The sequence below is a fragment of the Cupressus sempervirens genome, chromosome 6 (genome assembly GCF_028749045.1).
Source record: "Cupressus sempervirens isolate cs-2001-9-10 chromosome 6, ASM2874904v1, whole genome shotgun sequence".
Lineage (NCBI taxonomy): Eukaryota > Viridiplantae > Streptophyta > Pinopsida > Cupressales > Cupressaceae > Cupressus > Cupressus sempervirens.
The window spans coordinates 273,459,227-273,480,548 of record NC_143123.1 but is presented as its reverse complement, the minus strand read 5'-3'; positions in this window follow the sequence as shown (position 1 = coordinate 273,480,548).

The following is a 21,322-nucleotide window of genomic DNA, read 5'->3' as shown; positions in this document are numbered from 1 at the left end:
AAAAAGTTTAGTTTGGTTTTAGTTAAGTTTCATGTGATATGTATTTAATTTAAATTTTTTTAAAAATATTAGCAATTAATATGTTTTAAGTATTAGCTTGCTTTAATATTAGAATTTAAGTTAGTTTTAGTTAGAATGTAGTATTAGTAAATTTCTTTTTGTAGTTAGTTTTACTATTTAGGATTAGTATTAATAAAATGTTAGTTAAGGTTAATTGTTAGTATTTAGTTTTAGAATATTAATTAGATTTTTTTTAATTTAAAAGTTTAAATTTGAATTTAGTAAAATTCAGATGGTGTTAAAATATTAATTGACATATTATTTATATTATTATTTTATCCTAGTTAGAAGAAAATGATGTTTTATTGTATTAAATTAAATAAAGTTTAATTTTTCATATGATAGATGTGATGTTATATTATTTAGTGAATTCTTTTTATTTTGAATGTTTTAAATAATTAGAGTTAGGACTATGACTTTAATATTTTGAAATAATTAGATCTATATTTATTTAAATTATTATGCGAATAATTTAAAATATATTGTTCATTAATATTTTAAAAGGAAATGAAAACAAATGTCAAAATCGATTTGATAACGAAATTTTAATCTAATGATCTAGTCCTACACATTGTTTTTTGAACCTAAATAGAATATCAAGGTTTTAATAGGAAAACGTGTTGTTGTCTTGTAATGTACCTATGTCATAACTAAATTAAACTTATTGAACTTAGTGAACTTAATTATTATTGCTTAAAAAAAAAATTGCATGTTATTGCCCCCATATTTTGGGCATGACATGATCATCTTTAGACTGTGTGCCTCTTTGTTTGTTTAACTTGCCTTCAACTTCCTTCAAACTCTTTGCAAGAGCAGCATTGGTTGTTATTTGCTCCCTTACTATTTTTTCCAATTCAACATTTGTTACCTTGGTAGGTATTTCTTCCTCTTCTTTAGCAAGATCCATGGCTCTAATACCACTTGATGCAATGGAGCCTAGTGGGATTGATCAAAAGGTGATTAAGTAGTCCAAAAACCCTCTTCACTAAAGTCTTTCAACCAAATATCTTGGTAAATCTGATCAAATGTACAAGCACCAATCAAAAGTGCTACAAGGATGATACCAGGTTATCATAGCCCTACACCCAAACAAGGAAAACCCTAATCACTAGGGAACCCTATGAACAAGACAACTTATCACAAGTTGCTCATAATGCACAAATTGAACAATTTTGCAAAAAACAACCTTAAACTTATTCAAATGACCAAGGAAGACTCCAACACATGGGAATAGTTTATTTAGGTCACCAGTGATATGAAACAATGGTTAAAACTAAACTATGTAAGTTTTTCCACATGGTTGCTTTGTTAAGCCATCCAAAAATGCTAGTAGCCCTTTTTGATGAAAATCAAATTTTAAAGGAAATATCTCGACCCAAACCAGGGAAAAAAATCAGTTTTGGACACCCTTTTGGGACTTACAAAACATACAAATTCACCAAGGGATTATGAAACAAAAAAATGGGCTTTTGTTCATGTTCTCGCTTAGGCAATTAGGGTAGGCCTCCATTTACAAAGGAAGTACATGTTATAGGAATCCATACCAAAAAAATTATGGTAACATGTGAGTACAAACCTATTCAAGTTACAAACTTGATTTCAAGCCTTGGTACCAAGTTTGGTTGGAGTTGTGGAAGATGGTGCATCCTTTTCCTAACATGCACATGGGAATTGCATGCCTAGAGCACCAAATTTCTCAAGGATCCCTAAAAGTAAAAACTTAAAATCACTTGCATCTTAAAGTAAATATCCAATACTATAATTTCACTAGAGGTCATTAAATTCCCATGGTGAAATTATCCTCTATGCTTGAAACTGCTTCAAAACCCTATGTTAGCAAGAAATTTGGGCCTACTTACACAAAAATGTGAGTATATTGAGTTAGGGAATAGATGGAGACTTAAAACCAAAATATTTGGAAATTTATTTCATCCACCTATCCAAAAGTTTAGGTTTTAAACATTGGGTGAATCTGTAAGAATCCATACAATACAAGATAGCATGTTGTTTTCAGTAAAAATAGGGTATTTTATTGATTAAAAGTTGAAAATACATAATTTCTCCTTCTCTCTTCCTATCACCCACCTTAAAGGGATTATTTTAGGATTTATAATATACATAAAAATATTTGAAACTTTTTATGGTCATTGGGGAAGTTTTTTATTTATTTACAAAAAGTTGCTTAAAAGTTGCTTGACAACTTTGCAATCAATTTTGCATTTTTTGCACTTTTTTCACTTTATAAGAAAATGTTATGAAAACTTAAATCTAATGACCCAAATAGGTCTTGAACATGATAAAATGTGAAATAATCCAAAATAGTAAGATTGTAGGCCCTTTAAACATCTTTGACCATAGTTGGCCATGGGCTTATAACAGTGCCAATCTTGGAACTAGGTCATAGAATTTGGTCTAGATGCCTATTTGATTACTCTTTTTGAGGTTTTATTTTGAGATCCAAGGTTTATATATTTGGATCCAAAATTTTATAGTGATGTATTTTGGGTGCTCCTACAACAATGACCAAAAACATTACATGTCCAACATTTAAATATATTATTACCATCTTTTTCTCTTCTCACAAGAAGTGTTAAACCTTCCTCAATCTTCTTGTCTTCATCAAATTTGGTTCTACTACTACCAGAAAAATATGCATGAGTGTTTTCACTTCTAGGCAGGCTTGGCAAAATATTCAAGGCACTAAAACTTGTCTCAACTCTTGTCAATTCTTCTGATTGCTCTAGATCTACTTATGTTGCTTCCAATCTTCTAAGATACATTTTCCTAGTAAACTATTTAGTGCAGGGTATAAGTAACTGAATCATCTAAGCAACTTTCTTAAATGGTGGTGTAAAATTTTTCAAGATCTTCCACACAACCTCATCTTCTTCCATAGTTGAACCATGAAACTTGATTCCTATAGCAATCTCTGATATCCTACCAATATAGTTTCTTACATACTCATCTTCCATCATCTTAGCATCTTGAAATGTGCATATCCAATTTTGTAATCTTACTCTCTTTGTATGTCCATCACCTTCAAAAATACATTTTAATGCTTTCCAAATTTCATGAGATGTTTGAAGTGTCTTTACGTGACTATATTCATTCTCAAGAAAAGCTAAAATTAGGGCTTCTCTAGCTCTCATGTTGCACATGAATAGATCTCTGTCTGCTTCAGTGCATTCTTCAATCTTCTCTTCTTTCACAATCATCTTATGACTCTTTGTCAAGATCCAATAACCTAAACCCATGCACAACAGATGTTTCTTCATCATTTCATTCTAGCTTTCATAGTTAGCCCCATCAAATCTAGGACTATCCTTTCTAAAAAATATTCACCATCGATCTCCCAAAGTTGTTAGGACCTAGGGCTCTAATAAAAATTGTTAGAATATATAGTCCACTGATATAACTAAGAGGAGGGGTGAATCAGTTATCCAAAAAATATCACAATTATCAACTTTAAACAAAATTAACCATATGAGTAATATAATCATAAACCACAACAAGTTACTCATACACAATAACACCAGATATGTTAACTAGGGAAACCTTTGATTAGAGGGAAAATCCTGGTGGGGATGGTGGGGATGGTACCCACAAGATGATGTACTAATATAAATATTCCTTGTTGGAGGATAGACCCTTTTAGGATTCTATAACAAAATTCAGTACATATCAATCCCTATTAGGAGACTTTGAATCCATTTTAGGAGATTCCAACCCTATTAGGAGTTGTGTCAACCCTAGTAGGAGTTGTGAAAGATAGCTGGACCAACTGGCCAAATAGCTTCAAGGGCAAGACCGGTGAACCCACTGTCCAAATGGCCTTTATATTATTCCTTGTAGAATAATAGAAGTGAATAGCAATTCCTTCCTCTATCCTACCAACTAGATCTCTACTCCTTTTGATCTTGTAACTAGATCAAAAAAATCACATCCAATAATCCCTTGGATCACTTCCTCATATTTAGTAAACACTCTACTCCTTTTCACACTTTTCACTTCATAAAATGATCACAACACTATTAAAAACAAGGAAAACATCTTTCCTTTATACCATATATTCAAAATAATTCCTTGAGTTGGCCTTGAGGCTTTCCTAATTAATTATAATAAGATAATTAATTAATTATAATTACGATAGCACTTTTCTCTCACAATCTATACAAAACTTCACATGTGCAATATTAGGGCTTGAGCACTTGCTAACATCACCAATAGACTGTCCTCTATCACCAGCTAACTAAGCATCTTGTCATTACATATCAGATGTAAGATAGCAAACAAACATCAAGAATTGTTTTTCATACCACTATGTTTCTTTACTACTCTCTATAAATCAAGTACAACTTTTTCACATCTTCAACTTTCATACTGAACATGTCAATGACTGCACACCACCAAAAAAGCCAAACCTTGTCCATACAACTACAATCTCTCTATTACCCTACCAGTCTTCACAGACTTACTACTATGTTGACATCAATGTATAGCCTAGTCATGAATGCAACATTTCAATTCTCTCTAATTCTTAGGATACTCCCCCAAAGTAGTATCATCATCATTCATGCTAACACCACCATCATCATAAAATATCCTATAAGAAAGGCCCTAGATACATGAGATGCAATTTATATCTTCTATGTACCATCAAAGCATAAAATTCCCCTATAATAGAGTAGAGGTGTTTGTACCTACTGACTCTATTTATGAATGTAATTTAGTAAAACAATCTACTAACAAATTTCTTCCACACAATAGAGAATGTTTTGAGAATCATGCTGAAAAAATGAAGGACATTGAAAAGTCTACAAAGATGAAAGATACAAGAATGGGGGAGTACACACTAGAACCAGTATTGTCATTGAAATCACTCCCTCCATATCCTCATTATTATGGTAGACCTTCTAAAGATATGAAACCATCTAAACTTCAAGAAAACATAATTCATAATGGTACCTTTGTATACTCAATTATCTCTTTTCAAGATGAGGATTTGGCCTAGCTATACAAAGAAGAAGATGTAAACAAGGAGGTAAAACATAGGGAAATATCACCTGAGAAACATGGAAGAGGCTATAAGCCAACAAAAAGATGGAATACAAGGGGAAAGGTCCCATTGGAAAGAATAAAAAAGGCTTAATTGACCTAATCAAAAGCTAATTTATCGAAGCCTAATGATAGAATAGGTCTAGATTTTGGAAAAACACCATTTCATCTAGGAAAAAATGTGAATGTACCAGCCCCCGAGAATCATGATGAGATCTCAAATAAAGAAAATCTATTAACTCTAAAATTTTCACCCTTGTCAAGTCATAAAAAACTTGACATCTTAGAGAAGCATGTGATCTTTTCTAGGTAGTAGGTCATCTAAAATTGTAAAGAACCTCTAGGTTCTAGGCTACTTCCTATTTGATGTTTCACCTAATGTTCTAAAAAACTATAAAACTTGGTAGGAAAAGGGGAGAAAATAACTAAATTTTAAAATGCATAAAAGTAAGGTGATTCACACATAAAACTAATTAAAGAGATTCTTAGAAGAATATAGTTTGAGAACTTGTTGTAACCTCATCACAGATATAACTTTTGATGATACATATCTCATATAAATATTTCATTGGAAGATTCTAAAATGAAAATATCAAAGGGGAAAATACCACAAAAATACTTGAAAGCTCTCGATAGAAGCTATAACAGATGCATAATAAAAATCAAATTTCATAGATTTTGAAATGAGACATAATTTTGAAAGGTTTTAAAAAGAGACACATTACCCAATAACATCAATCACAAAAAGGGCATATAGGTAAAGTCTTCAAAATTAGATCTAAATATGTTGTATTAAGCTCTCAGAGGCTCTGCAAAACTCTAATGATATAATTATTGAACAATTAAAATTATAATGCAAAAATTCAAAGATTCTTCTCTCCAATGAATGAATACTAAGTACAAGATGAGATAATATATTACAACCGTACTTCTACCTACCACAAACTATCCCCCTAAAAGTAGAAAACTCCTAGGTCAGATAGGATCTAAAACCCATAAAAATAGGTCCTCTAACTCTTACAAATAGTGACCACTATGCCTTGAGCTCTTGATCCATAAATCCCCTATGATGACTAGTCAAATTAACTCATCAAACCTTCCTAAAATGACTAAAATTTACCATTAAGAATCCAAGTCCATGAAAATCACTAAGACCCATGGCGATGACCTTTAAACACCACTTGCACAATGAATTAATTTCTTTTGAAAATTTCCTCTCATGTCATGATGAAAATAACAATTTATCATTTAAATAGCATGCCATGTTGATCCTACCAAATTTCAAGGGTGAATTAGTATACTCACTAGTTCAAACTTTTCACTCTCCATCCCATCACACTTCACATTTTTCTATAGGTTTGTGTTAGCTATAACTCAATTGGTCAAGATTAAGAAAAAGAAAAGAACATGAAAATAGGAACACAACACAATGTTTATCTCATGTCAACTTGGCTAGGGTAAAAACCACATAATGTGATTTGATCCTCACAAAGCTTACACTCTGCTAAAGTGCACTTGGTCAAGAGCTTATCTCTATTAGAAGATTACAAATAAATTTTTAGGTGCTACTTGGTTAAGGGGATTTTGATAAGATTCATTAGAGTCTTTCCCTATTAGAAATAGTCTAGTTAGAGGACTTTTGTATACAAGTTAATGTATCACCTTGTTAGGAGATTTGTACAAAGAACCTATTAGGGTCTACCCTCAATGGAATTTATTATTGTAAAGGTTAGTAGGTATGATCTAACAAAGTAGTTACTACACATAGCTTGAGATAGATCCTTATTCAATTCTCTTGACCCATCTAGAACTATGCTCTACCTTCTCTTGGCTCTACAATGTTTGAATTAAATCACTTGTGTGATTGACTCTCCTTTCTCTTGACACAATAATTCTTGTATTTTTTGGTCTTTTTGGTTTCTTCTCAACACATTAACTCTTTGGTAGTGACTTATCTCCATTACTTTTCTTCACACCTTGAGATTACACTTAGCTAAACTCTTCTCTCTCTAGCTAATCACTCGGCAATATAACTTTTTCTCTTTCAACTATGTATCCTTTTATACTTTCTTATAGCTTCTCTTAGAATTCCTAATTTTTGAAATCAAAATTTGGATTCTCATCCCTACTAATAGCATGACTTCCTATTATAGTAGTGGGTCATTGTTGTCAAATGTAGTATGCTCGTACAAGAGTCACGGGTGTCATGTGTCCTTAATGACTTTTTTTTGTTGGAAAAAAATTAAATTTATATTCTTTCAACTACTTCTCAATATGTTTGTCTAGGGGGGAAAGGGATACACTTTAATAGGATTGTAGTTCTTCATTTTTCTAGGCCACTAAGCCACTAAAATATATATGGGTGAGGGAAAGAGGGAAAACTCCCAATATATTTGAATTATAAAGGAGAGTGAAATACAATGAAATACACTCTTTGACCCTTTAAGGATAATTTTTGTGTAAAATTAAACTAATTTCTTAAATAATGTAGCTCTACGTGCTAAGTGTATGTACAATAAACCCAATTAAGATATAGATCTAAGATATGGATATGAAAGGAAATAAACTATAAAAGTATCACCTTGAAATATGTAGTAGAAGATGTATCTTAGCTCCAAAAGTCATAGATCCAAGCCTATTTCTGAATATCTAACTATAGATTCTTGAATGAAATGATGAATGGAACAAAACCCATAAAACATTTGTCTAGAAAAGAAGAAAGGACTAGGTCTGAAAGGAGTGGTTCTCATGAATTTGATGTAGTCTAAAGGCACTATATAAAATTCAAACCAACTTCTCCAAAAATCTCTCAGGGAGTTATTTCCAAATCTACATGTAAAATTCTACTAGTGTGCTCCTACACACAAAAAATGAAGAGTTTTTATTGTTTGTTAGATGAGGGATTTCCTTGGTCAAGCCCTAGATTGAGAAATCAACCTTGAATTAAAATTTAATAGATAGAGGAAATGCTTTCATGTAGTAGAATTGAATAATATCAAATAAAATATGCAATTACCTTCAAAGATGCAATTAACTTTGATATGTGATCAAGTATGGAAGTGTAATAACCTTGACTCAAAGAAACCATAAGGAAATCAAAGAAGTCAAAACCTCATGTATGGTAATGTATGTGATATGCTATGGATAAATAATAGAAGAGTTTGGATGAATTAGAATAATAGATCTTCTCCTTAGATTTAAACTCCACTACCACCTTGAAGATAGAAGCTTGTTGCAAGAATGAGATGCCTAGACTTAAATGCTTATGGATGCTTGCTTGAAGAAGAATGTGTCAATTTATTTCTAGAGTATGCCTTATGTAGTGAACATGAGACAACTTGAGAATATGCGATGTGAAAATGAAACCACCAAGCCTCCTTATATACTAATTATTAGGCGAGAAAAAAACTTTGACTGATCGAGGAATAAATTAAATTAATTATAAAACTCAAGGAAATTTGGGCCCTAAACACTACAACCACCAAGGACTAGGTCTTTCTAGTTGACCTAATCCTAGGGTGGGGACAAGAAGGCCTCAAAAATTATTGGAGGGAGGTTTTGGTGAAATTAAGAAGTAACAAGTTGATCAAGACATATCATCAAAAGGGTAGCAAAGAGACACCTAGAAGACCATGTCAAAAAGTGAGAGATGACAGAGCAGCATAAAATAGAAGGAAGAGAAAAAGATACAAAAACCACACTAAGGAGGGATAAAAGGTATCAAAATAAGGTGTGTCTATTTCAAGATAGTACAATGTTAACATGTCTCCATTAAGTCCAACAATGAGTGTACTCCTAGCCTCTTCATGAAGTGGTCGTCATGGGTATCCTACTCCTATGAGACCCCTTTTCTCAAGCACTTAAAAAAATCTTAAATTTTCAAATATTTTTTCCTACAGGAGATTGAAATGGATTTAGACTCTATGTAATAGGGACTTGATATTGTAGTTATGCTAATTTTATACTTATTATGTAAAAGTTATGATACTTTATTACAAAGATTGTGATTGTGTGTGTGTGTGTGTGTGTGTGTGTGTGTGATGACCATATTATTGAAATAGGAGAATTGTATTTTGTGTTAAATGTTGAATTATTCTTTTGATGGAATTAGAGGCAATCTAGACAATATGTGACTAAACAAATTCCTCCTTATACTCATCTCTATGAGTGCTTCATGTGGAATTGTTTGTGAAATTGTGAATTACTTTATAAGAATTGTTGTGAGTGGATTTAATTCAAACACTATATGCTTGAATGATATTCTCCTCTTATGTTTATGCATACATTATGAATAGTTGGCTTAAGTGTTTATTTGGAGATGCATTTGATCAATTATCTCTACACAATTATTAGAAGAGTGGCAATTGAATTTGTATTATAAGGAAAAGGGACCCTGATGGAAATTGGATTTTATACACTTAAAATTCATTCATAAGTACATGTAGGTTCATGTAGAAGTTTCCTTAGGAAGCTATAAAGTCATTCTATTGAGTGAGTTGAGAAAATATAAAGTAGAAATGGAAATAAAATTCTAAAATTTCTAAATGATATCTATTTTCATATGATTTTACATGCATATGGTTTCTCAGGCATGATAGAATTAGTAGGAAATTATTACAAGCCCATGTGCAAAGATGAAAAGTACTTGAGGTTAGAGATAACCCATCTTGTAGGTAGAGATGAAGAGATGGTACATTAGGAGATGTTATATAACTATATCAATGATTCATAGATTAGGATAGCATTGGTGAGGAATGAAAGAATAAGGTGTAATGTTCTCATGTTATGAACGGTCAAGAAATTCATGCAAACATAGTTAATCATACAATTCTGATTAGTAAAGTGATTTTATGGTTATATACCTTATCTTATTATTAATTCACCTCACAGTGATAATTAGATATTTTTATTAATTTTTTAAATTATTTGGATAACTATTGCAAAGTAGTGAATAGGTTTTGGATAGGATGATTCTGAAAGTGGTAAAAGAATGCATGTTATTTTGAATGTGATTAAGGTCTTCAAGAGATGTAGGGTCCTAATGATAGTGTGTCATTATTGGGTCCTTGCATACATCTTAAAGTTGAATTATGTTTTAAAATAAAAATTTATGTTGATTTATCACTTAGGATGAGGACGATTAGGACCTAATCTATATGCATTGATGTTTACATGTTCAAATCTTCACGCTAATGGTGTTAATTGAATTATGAAATTGACTTATAGATTTTGATTCAAAATTGATTACATGTTGATGAACTACTACATTATGTTTAATCATGATAATTACCTTGCATGAGAATTAAATTATGGAAGTTGTTTTGAAAGTGAAAGATTTTCAATTAGGGTTGGAAAGAATTACCTAATCTAGTGAAGACCTAATAGGTTACTTAATTAAACCCATTTGTTTAGAAATACTTAAGCTTGGACCTGTCAACATGAAAATTATAGATAATCATTTATTGGACATAAAGGTGACCCTAGGGTGCCATTTTACTCAAAAATAACTAACCATGTGGAGCTACTATGAGTTAGGAGTTAGATTTTGACCATAGGGATGTCTAGATCACAAATACCACTTTTTAAATGTGGAAAAATGGAGAAGCCGTATCCTTTTTACTTTCCCCACACTCTTGGTTTTGCATCTCATTAATAATAGGGGAAAAAAGTGGAAGGGGAAGGAATTGTAGTCATTTCACATTAATGACTAGTGGTTGGATAGGAAATTTGGAAGCCTTTTTAGTGAACTTTGTGAGTCTTAGTTTGTTTTCACCTACTCTCTAGTTTTAGAGACCATTTTGGAATTTGGAGAGGATGAGGAGAAAGTATATGAAGGAAAGCTCTTCATCAACCCTTATTTGACATTTCTTTAGATTCAAGTTTGGTGTTCTTGTCATGAAGGAATATTTCTCTTGCATTTTGAATCTTAGTTGTTATTGTTGTAAAATGAGTATGTAAGATTGTAATGCATTTTTTATTATGTAGATTTATTACATATTATTTGTATGTGGTGAGTATGAGAGTTCTTGCATTATTTTATTTTTGTATTTTGGATGTATGTTTTTCTTGGGTATTCAAGGCATCACTAACCCTTGGGAGGGAAGTAGTGGCCTTGTGAGTGAAGGGGTTAGCTGGGCTTGCCATTCTAGTTGAGATCCTCTTCTCGTGGAGAAGGGAGGAATTTCATGGAGTATGGGCTCCATGTAGCCATACTTGGTACTCATATATTTTGGGATAATAAGGGGAGGAAGTTGTAAAGGAAACAAAAGAATGTGTTATTGAAGGCTTGACAAGGCATGAAAATTACTCAGTTATTTATTATAATTCATATTGAAATATCCTTATATAGGCCCACCTTCATCCTCTTCTATGGGTCCTTAAGTGACAAATTGTGTAATCTTGGAAAAGGGGTGTTACTGTTGTTTTGTGACATTTGTTGCATTTTTTATATTCTTGCTTGTTTTTAGCATGTTTAGCCTTGTTTTTTCAAGCTCAACAGTGGTCTCATAGAGACCTAGGTTGGGAGGTGAGCCTCCATGGTATCTTGTGTATTATTTTAGATTTGTACCTTGGAATGCAAGTTGGAGAAAAGGGGAAAGTTGACCTTGTTGCATGCATTTTCCTCAAGTAGTTGTGTTAGCTCAATGAGCATTTTAAATGGAGGTTTTTATGTATGCACAATGTTAAATTCAAGTATTAAGCAAGAAAAAGGAATGTAAATGAAGATGATGACATAGAAAGGAAAGACATGTATAATACTTCTTTTTATTTTATATTATTGATAGAAATAAATAAATAAAGTTTCATAGTTTCAATTCCATTATTGAAAGGGAATAAAAGAAAAGAGATACTTGCAGATTTTTGTATTAATAGTTTGAAGAAATATTCTTTTTTATTAGCAAGAATGCTATTCCTTGAAAGATAGATTAATGTTTCATTACATTCCTATTTGAATATATAGTCTTATGTGTTAGAGACAAAGTGCAGATTTTCTAGATTAGATGAGAACATTTGGAAGACTTGTTTATAAGGTGTTAGCCCTAGTTTTGAGTCACCATTGTGTTTTTTTTTTTTTTTCCATTTTAATCCTTTACTCTAAAAATCTACATCAACAAGTTTTCTATATTCCCTTCTATTTAGGTGTCATCTTATCTTACCTCCAAAGGTCAAGCCTTGTGATGCCTCTTCGTGAATTTTCCTTTGAACCACTTTGAACTCCAGTTCAAAGTAGTTCAACCAAAGTTTTGAGACTGACTCTTGGTCTTACAGTTGGGACCCATCAAGCATAGAGGATTTGTTCTTTTGACCCACTTTGAATCTCTATGAATCTTGGTTCAAAGCAATTCAAAGTAGTTCTAATACTAAGGATTTACACACATGAGTATTTGATTCTTGAAAAGATAACAATTCCCAAGGTGTCAGATATGACATTAGAATAGTGATTAAGACATTCATTCCAACTCATCATTACTTTATGTGGATGGTGAGTTGGCATCATGAATGATAAAAGGGAATATATTTCAGTTTGAAGCTAGATTGGTTAATAAGGGGTTCATAGTTATTGCAAGGACATTCCCTTAAGGTGATCATTTAATAAGGAAGTACCATCACTATTTTAAGTCTGTGTGCTAGGCAACAATGATCTTAGCATAAATACCTCATTATGAAGCAATACTTTTGCCAATATGTTAGCCTACCTTTACAAGTGCCAAGTTTACAACTTAATTATTTTATCTTACACTGAGGTGAATTGAAGATGGACCTACAATGGAAGAAGGGAAGTTTTCTAGTTTTCTTTTAGTGGATTACAGGTGAGAATGTGAAAAATATTTTCTCTCTCTTTTTGTGTTATTTTTTTGAAAGAGAAGAGTGGTGTTGGGGTGTTTGGTTCCTTTTTGTTAGAATGAAGTCTATTCTACATTTTTTTGGGAATGTTTCTTGTCTTAAATGTAAAAGGCCCATAATTTTTGATACCAACTTAATGGGAGTCAAGGTTGACAAGCTACAAGAGAACTTTCTTGAATAGGCTAATGAGGTTAAAGGGCATTTAAATGTTCTGACTAGTGGGTTACTTGAAGCCATCACTTTCCCCCTACTCTTTTAAGCCCAAAATTAGTTTAGTTGTGTATTCACCATTATGATGCAAGAACCATAAGTAGTTTGAATATTAATGGGGAGATAGTGTTATCCATCACTAGGGAAACCATTTCATCAATCTTGCATTTACCAAAATACACCTTTTCTACTTATGGTCACACTCAATCCATGGTTCAGTACCAAGAGAACTCTATAAAGTATGACAACCTCATGGCCTAAAAGTGGATGGAAAACATTATAAAGGAAGTTCAAGGCTACCAAATATAGTTACTAAAGACCATATGAAACCTCATATCTATGACCTAGTGGTTCTATTACACTGAGCAAAGGGGTTTTTTGACATCTTTCTTTTTGAGGATTAGATGTACCATTACATATATTATCCTAACTAGGAACAAATTTCTAGATTGGGTAGAGTTGATACCTAGCTTGCTAAGAAATCAACTCAAAAACTCAAAGATCTCAAGACAGGAATTTTATATGTCCTCTCACATGACTTATTGCATTGCATGTGTCAAGAACATTACTTCCATCCACCATAAGCCTTGATGTGAGGATATAATTATCTATCAATATTGCCCCTTGTTATAGAAGGAATAAGTGTTGGAAGAGTTCAGAAAAGTACATGATGTTTTGAAAGGGAATGTGCACCTAAGTCTCAGAAAAACCCCAATGCAGAGGATATCTCTAGAAGCTCAAAAATTAATCCAAACCTACGGGAGATTTTACATATAATTTCCAATGTTCACATACTTGAGAGTGGGGGGATTTAAAGAAGATCCCATTGAAGTGCCTCGGTATGCCCTAGACTGCTTCGTCATCATGGAGATATGCAAGAAATTGTTTTCTATAATTAAAGATAATCTTCCTCAAGAAAAATGGGAGTCTATTTTCCCCATCAGACTTGGCCCTCTGGCCTATATCACTATGATTAATGCTTTCATAATTGGAAGTAACTTGCTCAGTTTCAACCTGGAGTTTTATTAAGGGAGGAGGAATTTTGACAGTAAAGGTTTTGCAACATTAGTGCTTAGGATATAGGGTCAATTTCAATTAGCTCCTCACCTGGAGGATTTGTGGGAAAGTTATGGCAATGAGCATGAAGTGGCTAAGAGAGACCATTTGAGGTTGATGCTCCCCTAGATTACCTCATTAAAGCTAAAGTTCAAGTTGGAGGGAATGACTGAAGATGATTCAAAAATCATTGAACTAGGCTAGGAGAACGTGAATGAGAAAATTTAACTTGAAGTAGAATAGAGTAGAGCTAAGGAAGATGATATAAATCTCCGGATTAGATCAATTTTGGCTTGTACAAACAACTGGTTGAGGAGGAAGAGTATGGGATTAGTCAGCGAGAAACAGATTGTGAAATCTCCCAAGGCAGTTTCATTCTCTAAACCTCTAACTTCTGACATCCCATTTTCATCCCATGTTGTAGGTAACATTTCAATAGCTAAAAAGAAGAAGGAAGCAACATCTTTGAAGCAACTCATGGCTCCCATAACATGGTCTAAAACCAAGTCTATGACACTCACTCAGGAAATGATTCAAAGAAGGACTACCATGACTCAAAAGAAGAACAAAGGGGATGATATTTCTCTATCAAACAACTAAGATGGTGATGTGGAATTGATAGAAGCTCCTAACATAGTTTAGTCTAGTTTCATGACTCCTAAAAAGTTCAAGGAGTAGTGGCCACTCCTACCATTCTATCATAATTATCCAATTCAATAAGAAAAAAGTGCAGTCTCCAACCTATGTCCATGCCTATTGAAGATATAGTCACAAAGTATGTTGCTCACATCTCAAATAATGAGAAGATGAAAAATGATGTTGCACATTTCATCAAAGATCCTATAACAAGTAAGGTTACAGTAGAAGTGGCTGCCTACAAGCAAAAAAAAGGCTTAAGGGAAATTGATGTTGAGGACTTCAAGGTTACTACTGTAGACTTGGGAGCCATCTCCAAAGAAATTGGGAATCATTTTTTCAAGTTTTATGTAGACCACATATTAACTCAATCTGAGAAGGATAGTGAGGAAAAGAAAGAACTAAAGAAGTTGATAATCACCATGACTGAGTATATAGACTCCTTGATGAATGTTGGTGCTCTTTCACTGATATAAACACCACAATCTTTTAATCCTAACTCATTAGATAGTCAGAAGCTGGTCAGGAAAATATAGAGAGGAAGGTTTCTTTTAGAAGCAATGAATGAATGGGTGGAGTCCATTGTGAAAGAAGGAAGCAAATTTATTCTAGACTTCACCACTACATATGCAAAAGGAGAAGTGTTTCTAGGAGAAGTTCATACCCTCATTCCAGTGTGGGAGGTAGATCATTGTCAATGCTAGGTAGTCATGTTTCAGGTACACGAAGTAGAGAAGTATGGAATATTGAAGTTCCTAAGTGAAAACCCTATGAAGGTCATGGACTCCTATATCTTATTCATCCTAAAAAGCAACATGAATTGGAAGGATTATATATATAGGACAGCCATAGAAGAAATGTGAGTGGTCAAACTAGAAGATACTAGGATGTACAAGGAGATATTGAAAGATATGTAGATCATAAACCACAATGGTATCTTGCAATTTGATAATGGTAGCATGGATTCTATACATTAACAAAGAGATTCAGTGACACTATGTCTGGGACAAGAGATAGCGATAGCCCCGCCTCTTGACACTTCACCATAATAGCTAATATCAAATCAATTTTGTACCTAAACAAAGAGCTCATGCCTAGGTAGAGTCATACAATCAAGGAACTAAGGTGGCAAAAGGATGCATGCAAATCAAAGTTACTCAGTCTAAAGAACCCTCATTCTCACATAGTCTAAGAATTTACAAAAACCTTCAAGAGATGGAAGTTGGTCAAACAAACCGTGGTAGACGGGGAGAAGCCCAGCAAAGAATTTTAGTTATGGACAGCTATCTCTCAGTTTCTAAATTTTGAAAATTGTTTTAAACTATTTTTGTCTATAATTGTTTGTAACCAAAAGGCTAGGTTTTGATGGAGGTCATTTTGGGTTTGTAAAAAACTATAAATTATGGAGCATTAAAGTAGGAAAGGGCTAGATTTTAGTCATATAGAAAAAAATTTGTAGCTTAGTATCTTTTTAAGCTTTTTGCTGAAATAGTGATAGATAGAAGGTGGTGATATATGCAACTGTTATTTATTTAAAGACTTGGTGCTTGAGAAATTTACTTAAATATATAGATCTATCAATATTTTGTGGTGGTTTGAAACTTGGAGTTTAAACTCAATCATTTGCAATTACTTTGAGAACTATTATGATTAATCGTGGATAATATCTATTATTATTTCTTGTGATTGTTGTATATGTTTCTTCCTAAGTAGAAATTAGTTTATGTTGTTGTAGAATTAAAAGTGTTCTTAAATATTTTTCCATTGTGGAAAGATTGTGTGCTTTTCAGTTGTTTACTTAATCTTTGAATTCATGAACTTTACCTCCATACCTAAGAGTAGGTGAGAGATCCTTAAGTACTTTCATGCAAAAGCATGCATCTTTATTATTCTTTAGTCAATTTAGATTCATTGATAATCAATTGAAAAGGGAGTTGAACATGTAAAAATTTAGAGGGAAACGCTTAGCATAATATTTACCTAACTATTTTGAGCACCATTGATTTCCTATCTTGGGCATGGATTGAGTTGTTGAATTTCACAAGGAAAGACAACTTGTTCACTAACATAAGGAAAATATATTTTATGGCTTCCACTGCTTTTTTTTAACTAGTCTAATTTTAAAAAAATTGGTATACTTTTGTTCTAAGTTTGATGGGCATAACAACTCCATACTTTCCTTTCTGACTTTTCCAAACCATTTTGTATGGCCACTAGTCGATCTACTTTCCTTTCTACTTTGGCATCCTTATGTTCACACATATTTCACTTAGCACTTGTTTTCTAAGTGGATTACCTATGGCATTGCCTCTATTGGTTTTGCACTTCTTCTCTTCTCTAATCACCCTTGTGAACTAAAGTTGAACATCAATGTGTTTTGTTGGTTGTTGCTCCCTACCGGTCTTAGTTCCTTTGTGTGACTTGGAATCAATGATGACACCTTTGATAGTTGATTCTTATACTATTCAATCTTAAGATTTCAAGGTAGTTATTTCAACACACCATCAATACATTTTCCCTTTAATCATAGTTCAATGAAGACTTAGTCTTTTGAACAATAAATTAAAGTTTTCATTTTAATATTTAGAATTAATTAATAGATTTATAAACATCCATTAATAAATTTGTACTACAATAAAACAAAGTAAAAATTTATAGCTTCTAACCCAATCCTTAATATTTAAAAAACTACTCCCTTTGTAACCCAAATAATATATTCCAAGAAAGTATCATTAGGCAAAATAATCATTTTTCGAAGGAGCAAGTCTTGGCCAGGAAAACACAATGTGGAAGATCCTCTTCCAAGTGACTAGGGTTATAAATATAAAACAAAACACATTGTTTTCCCTTTCTTTCATTTCATTCGCACTTTTTAGAAAAGATGAGAAGAAGAAAACACTTCTAGGGTTTTTGAGAAGCTTTTAGTAATGGCCTACACTTGGGTTGGGTTTAACTTGCATGACCACCATGGATGTTAGGGTCATTTCAAGATTCTAATCTCACATTCTACAAGTATAATAAGGTATTTCCTCATGAGACTACTCAAACTTAAAATATTCTTGGAGTATTTTGAAAAATAATTGACTTTTTTTATTTCAAACTTTTTCCCTTGTAGATCTACATACTGCCTCAAATTCATGGTTGTCACTCTTGGGGTTAAATCCCTAGGCCTTGTTTGTAGAACATGACTTTCTTCTTATGAAGACTTAAATAGATAAGCACTCTTTTTTGACTTTCCCAAATTTGTTGTTAGGAACTTGGCAACTATGACTTAAAAACACCATTTGAAGCTTTTTCTTTTTTCTTTTTTCTTTTTTTTTGTGGGGGGGGGCCTTTGATAAAATACTCAATTTTACATGGAGGCTTGAGCTCTTATCTTTCTACCTACTTGGAAAAACTTCTTTTGTTTCCATTGACCTCCTTCTAACTTGAAATTTTGGATTCCTTGTTGATATTGTAAAGGTTTTATTTGTTATTCCTTTTGTTGTGACACGATCATGAATTTGAACTAACCTTGTTACTATCATAATTGATTATTCTTTTTGCTCACTTAAAATAGTACAAAAGCTCTACCACAAACTATTAAATCTTGAAATTAATTCTTGGGTAGATCTTCAAGGGTTTCAAAAATATTTTATTAGAAACCCTTCCAACTTTGAAAATGTCACAATTTTCATAATTTCTTTATAATGTTTTCTTTCATTCCTTTCATTCTGGAAGCATCACAATTTTCTTCATTTCAGTTTTCTCCATGAATTACTTTATATTTACCAGTAGAAGATTCCTATTGTTCCTCGTCTCATGAATAAATTTTGGGGTTTTTTCTAAAAATGCCACTTTATTACACAACTTTGTGTTTTCACATACCTATAGTAGATTGGGTTGTCATTCTTTGGCTTCCTAGTCTTTACATTCTTCTACATCTTTGTCTTCACTGCTCTCTTTTTAAGAACCTTTTTATCTTTGTAAAAATTTTGAGATCTCATATTTTATTATTATGCATAGTTAGCTATCATAGGTTAGCATGAAAGTTGACTTGCTTGAAATATTTTTATTGCTATATCTTAGTATATTCACTGTCTTTTCTTTATCTCCATTTATAAAAATATTTCCATTTTTCTTATTTTTGCTTTACTAATTTACTAACAATTTCCTCATTTAAATATTTTTTACAAAGATTTGCCCATATGTATTAACCTTTCCTTTTGCTTGCATATTTATTCATGAAATTTCTTTTATTCGACAGTCATTTGCAGGGTGCCAATATACAAGGAAAATGTTTTCCTTTGATTTTTTCTACTATGCAGCTACATCTTTCCTTTTATTTTTGGGTTTGGGCTTTTTGTATTCTGGTGCCTCCATTCATAAATATGAGTTTCACTCTTCTTATCCCTACAACTGCCTCTCTTCTTTCTCACTCACCACACCCCTATTCTATACTTGCTAGGAAATGTAAATTATTTTGGATGAAATTACAAACCTGTAATATTATTGGATCTCTCTCCTTTCATAGTTTGCTTAATCCTTCATAATTTTCCATTTTCTCACCTTATTTCTAGTTCTTTTTTAATCTTTTTATTGTAGAAGGAAAGTTGAATGAAATTTTCTACTGAGATCTTAAGCTCCACAATAGCTCTGGACACACTTTTACAATAATTAATATACAAGGGAATAGTTTCATTTAAATGTGGTCCAAACCTATATTCAACAACTCAACTAAATGCCCTAACAATCTGTATGTTTACTTCACAACTTGCCTAGAGACATCACCAGCTACATCATCAAGTTTTTGAAGCACAACATATGTTACCTTTCCCTCTAATTAATTATCTACTTTAACTATATCTTTTCTTAGCTCATTTAGCATATCATATGTTCCATATATCTATAATCCTTATCATTTCTATTAATAAGAAAATCTATGTCTTGCCTTGTTAATTTCAAATCATTATAATTATCACATATAATATTGTGCCATCTTCCTGGAAGGTAAAAAAATATTTGTAACTGCATATGAAACCCCTCTAAAATGATACTAGAATGTGTTTTTTGTTTTGCTAAATATGACCAGTGGTTCATTCTCTATTTTAATTTCATTTATTCTCATTTGCTTGTTAAAAACCTGTAACATTATTCACTTTATTTATGCCTACTAATAATATCTCTTATCTATTCCTTGACACATTCCACTTGCGCTCTTTATGTTTCTTTTATACTTTCAAAATGAAGATGTCTTATAAATACCCTTAATGCATGCATTGTTTACTTATATTTCACATGCACTCACATGCATATTTAAACAAAAGGTTTCAAAATAATAATAAAATTATCCCTTTAATGCTTCTTTAATATGATTTTATGGTACTCATAATCAATACGCTAACATAAATTAAAAGTGTCATGCAAAGTGCATGCCCCTTTATTATTTATGTTCAATTAACATTTATTGCAGATCCTTTATGTAAAATTGATTTATGATTACCTGATATTATTCCTTTCCACTTTATGCAAGTACATAACATGATATAAAAGTAGGACTTGTATGTTTAGGGTAAGGCATTACCAACATTTCTTAGATTCATTAGATCTAGTAGATTTCACATTCTTCATGCAGGACACAACTTGAGGTGTGGATGTATGTGAGGTAGCTGATAGGATGAAACAACCAGAAGGACAATATGATCAATCATTCACAATAGGAAATGAATGGTTACCTATGAACCTCTTCATACTTTTTTCTTCCTTCTTTCATGAATCTTTACATTTGGGTAGATGAGGAAGAATTAGCAGTAAAGGCTACTCTCACAGCCTTATGTGGGAGAATATTTACATTTAGTATGTTCATTTCATTTCATTAGTTGTAAATATGATTTTTATATATCATTAATGATTAATAAAAATAACATTTTGGTTTTACCCTTTTGTACATAATGAAACATAATTTGCAATAAATGTGAATTGAAAGTACATATGAAAAGGACATGTACCTTGTATGAAACTTTTGCAATGTTTAGGACTAAATGTTAACATATGTAAAAATTTAGTAACATTTTTGGTAACTTTTTTTTATTGTGTGACTGCTTAACACTTGATTCTAGTCTTTTATTCATTGGGTAATAGAGTCCCCTAATGTAATGCATTCTTAAGACCTAGACAAAAAATGACAAACTCTTAAACTTGTTGGTTGAATCTAGTATATGTGTATAAATGTGTTTAATAGGAGTGACATACACCTATTGGACTAATTTTTATGCATGTATACGATTGAAGTGGCAATTTCAAGGGATTATTAACTTTCTCATCCTGTTGTTTTCACTAGTCATATATGTATGAATGACTTTTGTGGGACCAATAGATGCTCATTAAACTCATTTGTATGTATATGGGTGAGGCAATTAGTGAGCAATATGGGTGATGCCTACAATGAGAAATGAAAGATGAGACCTTTGACTTTTGACTA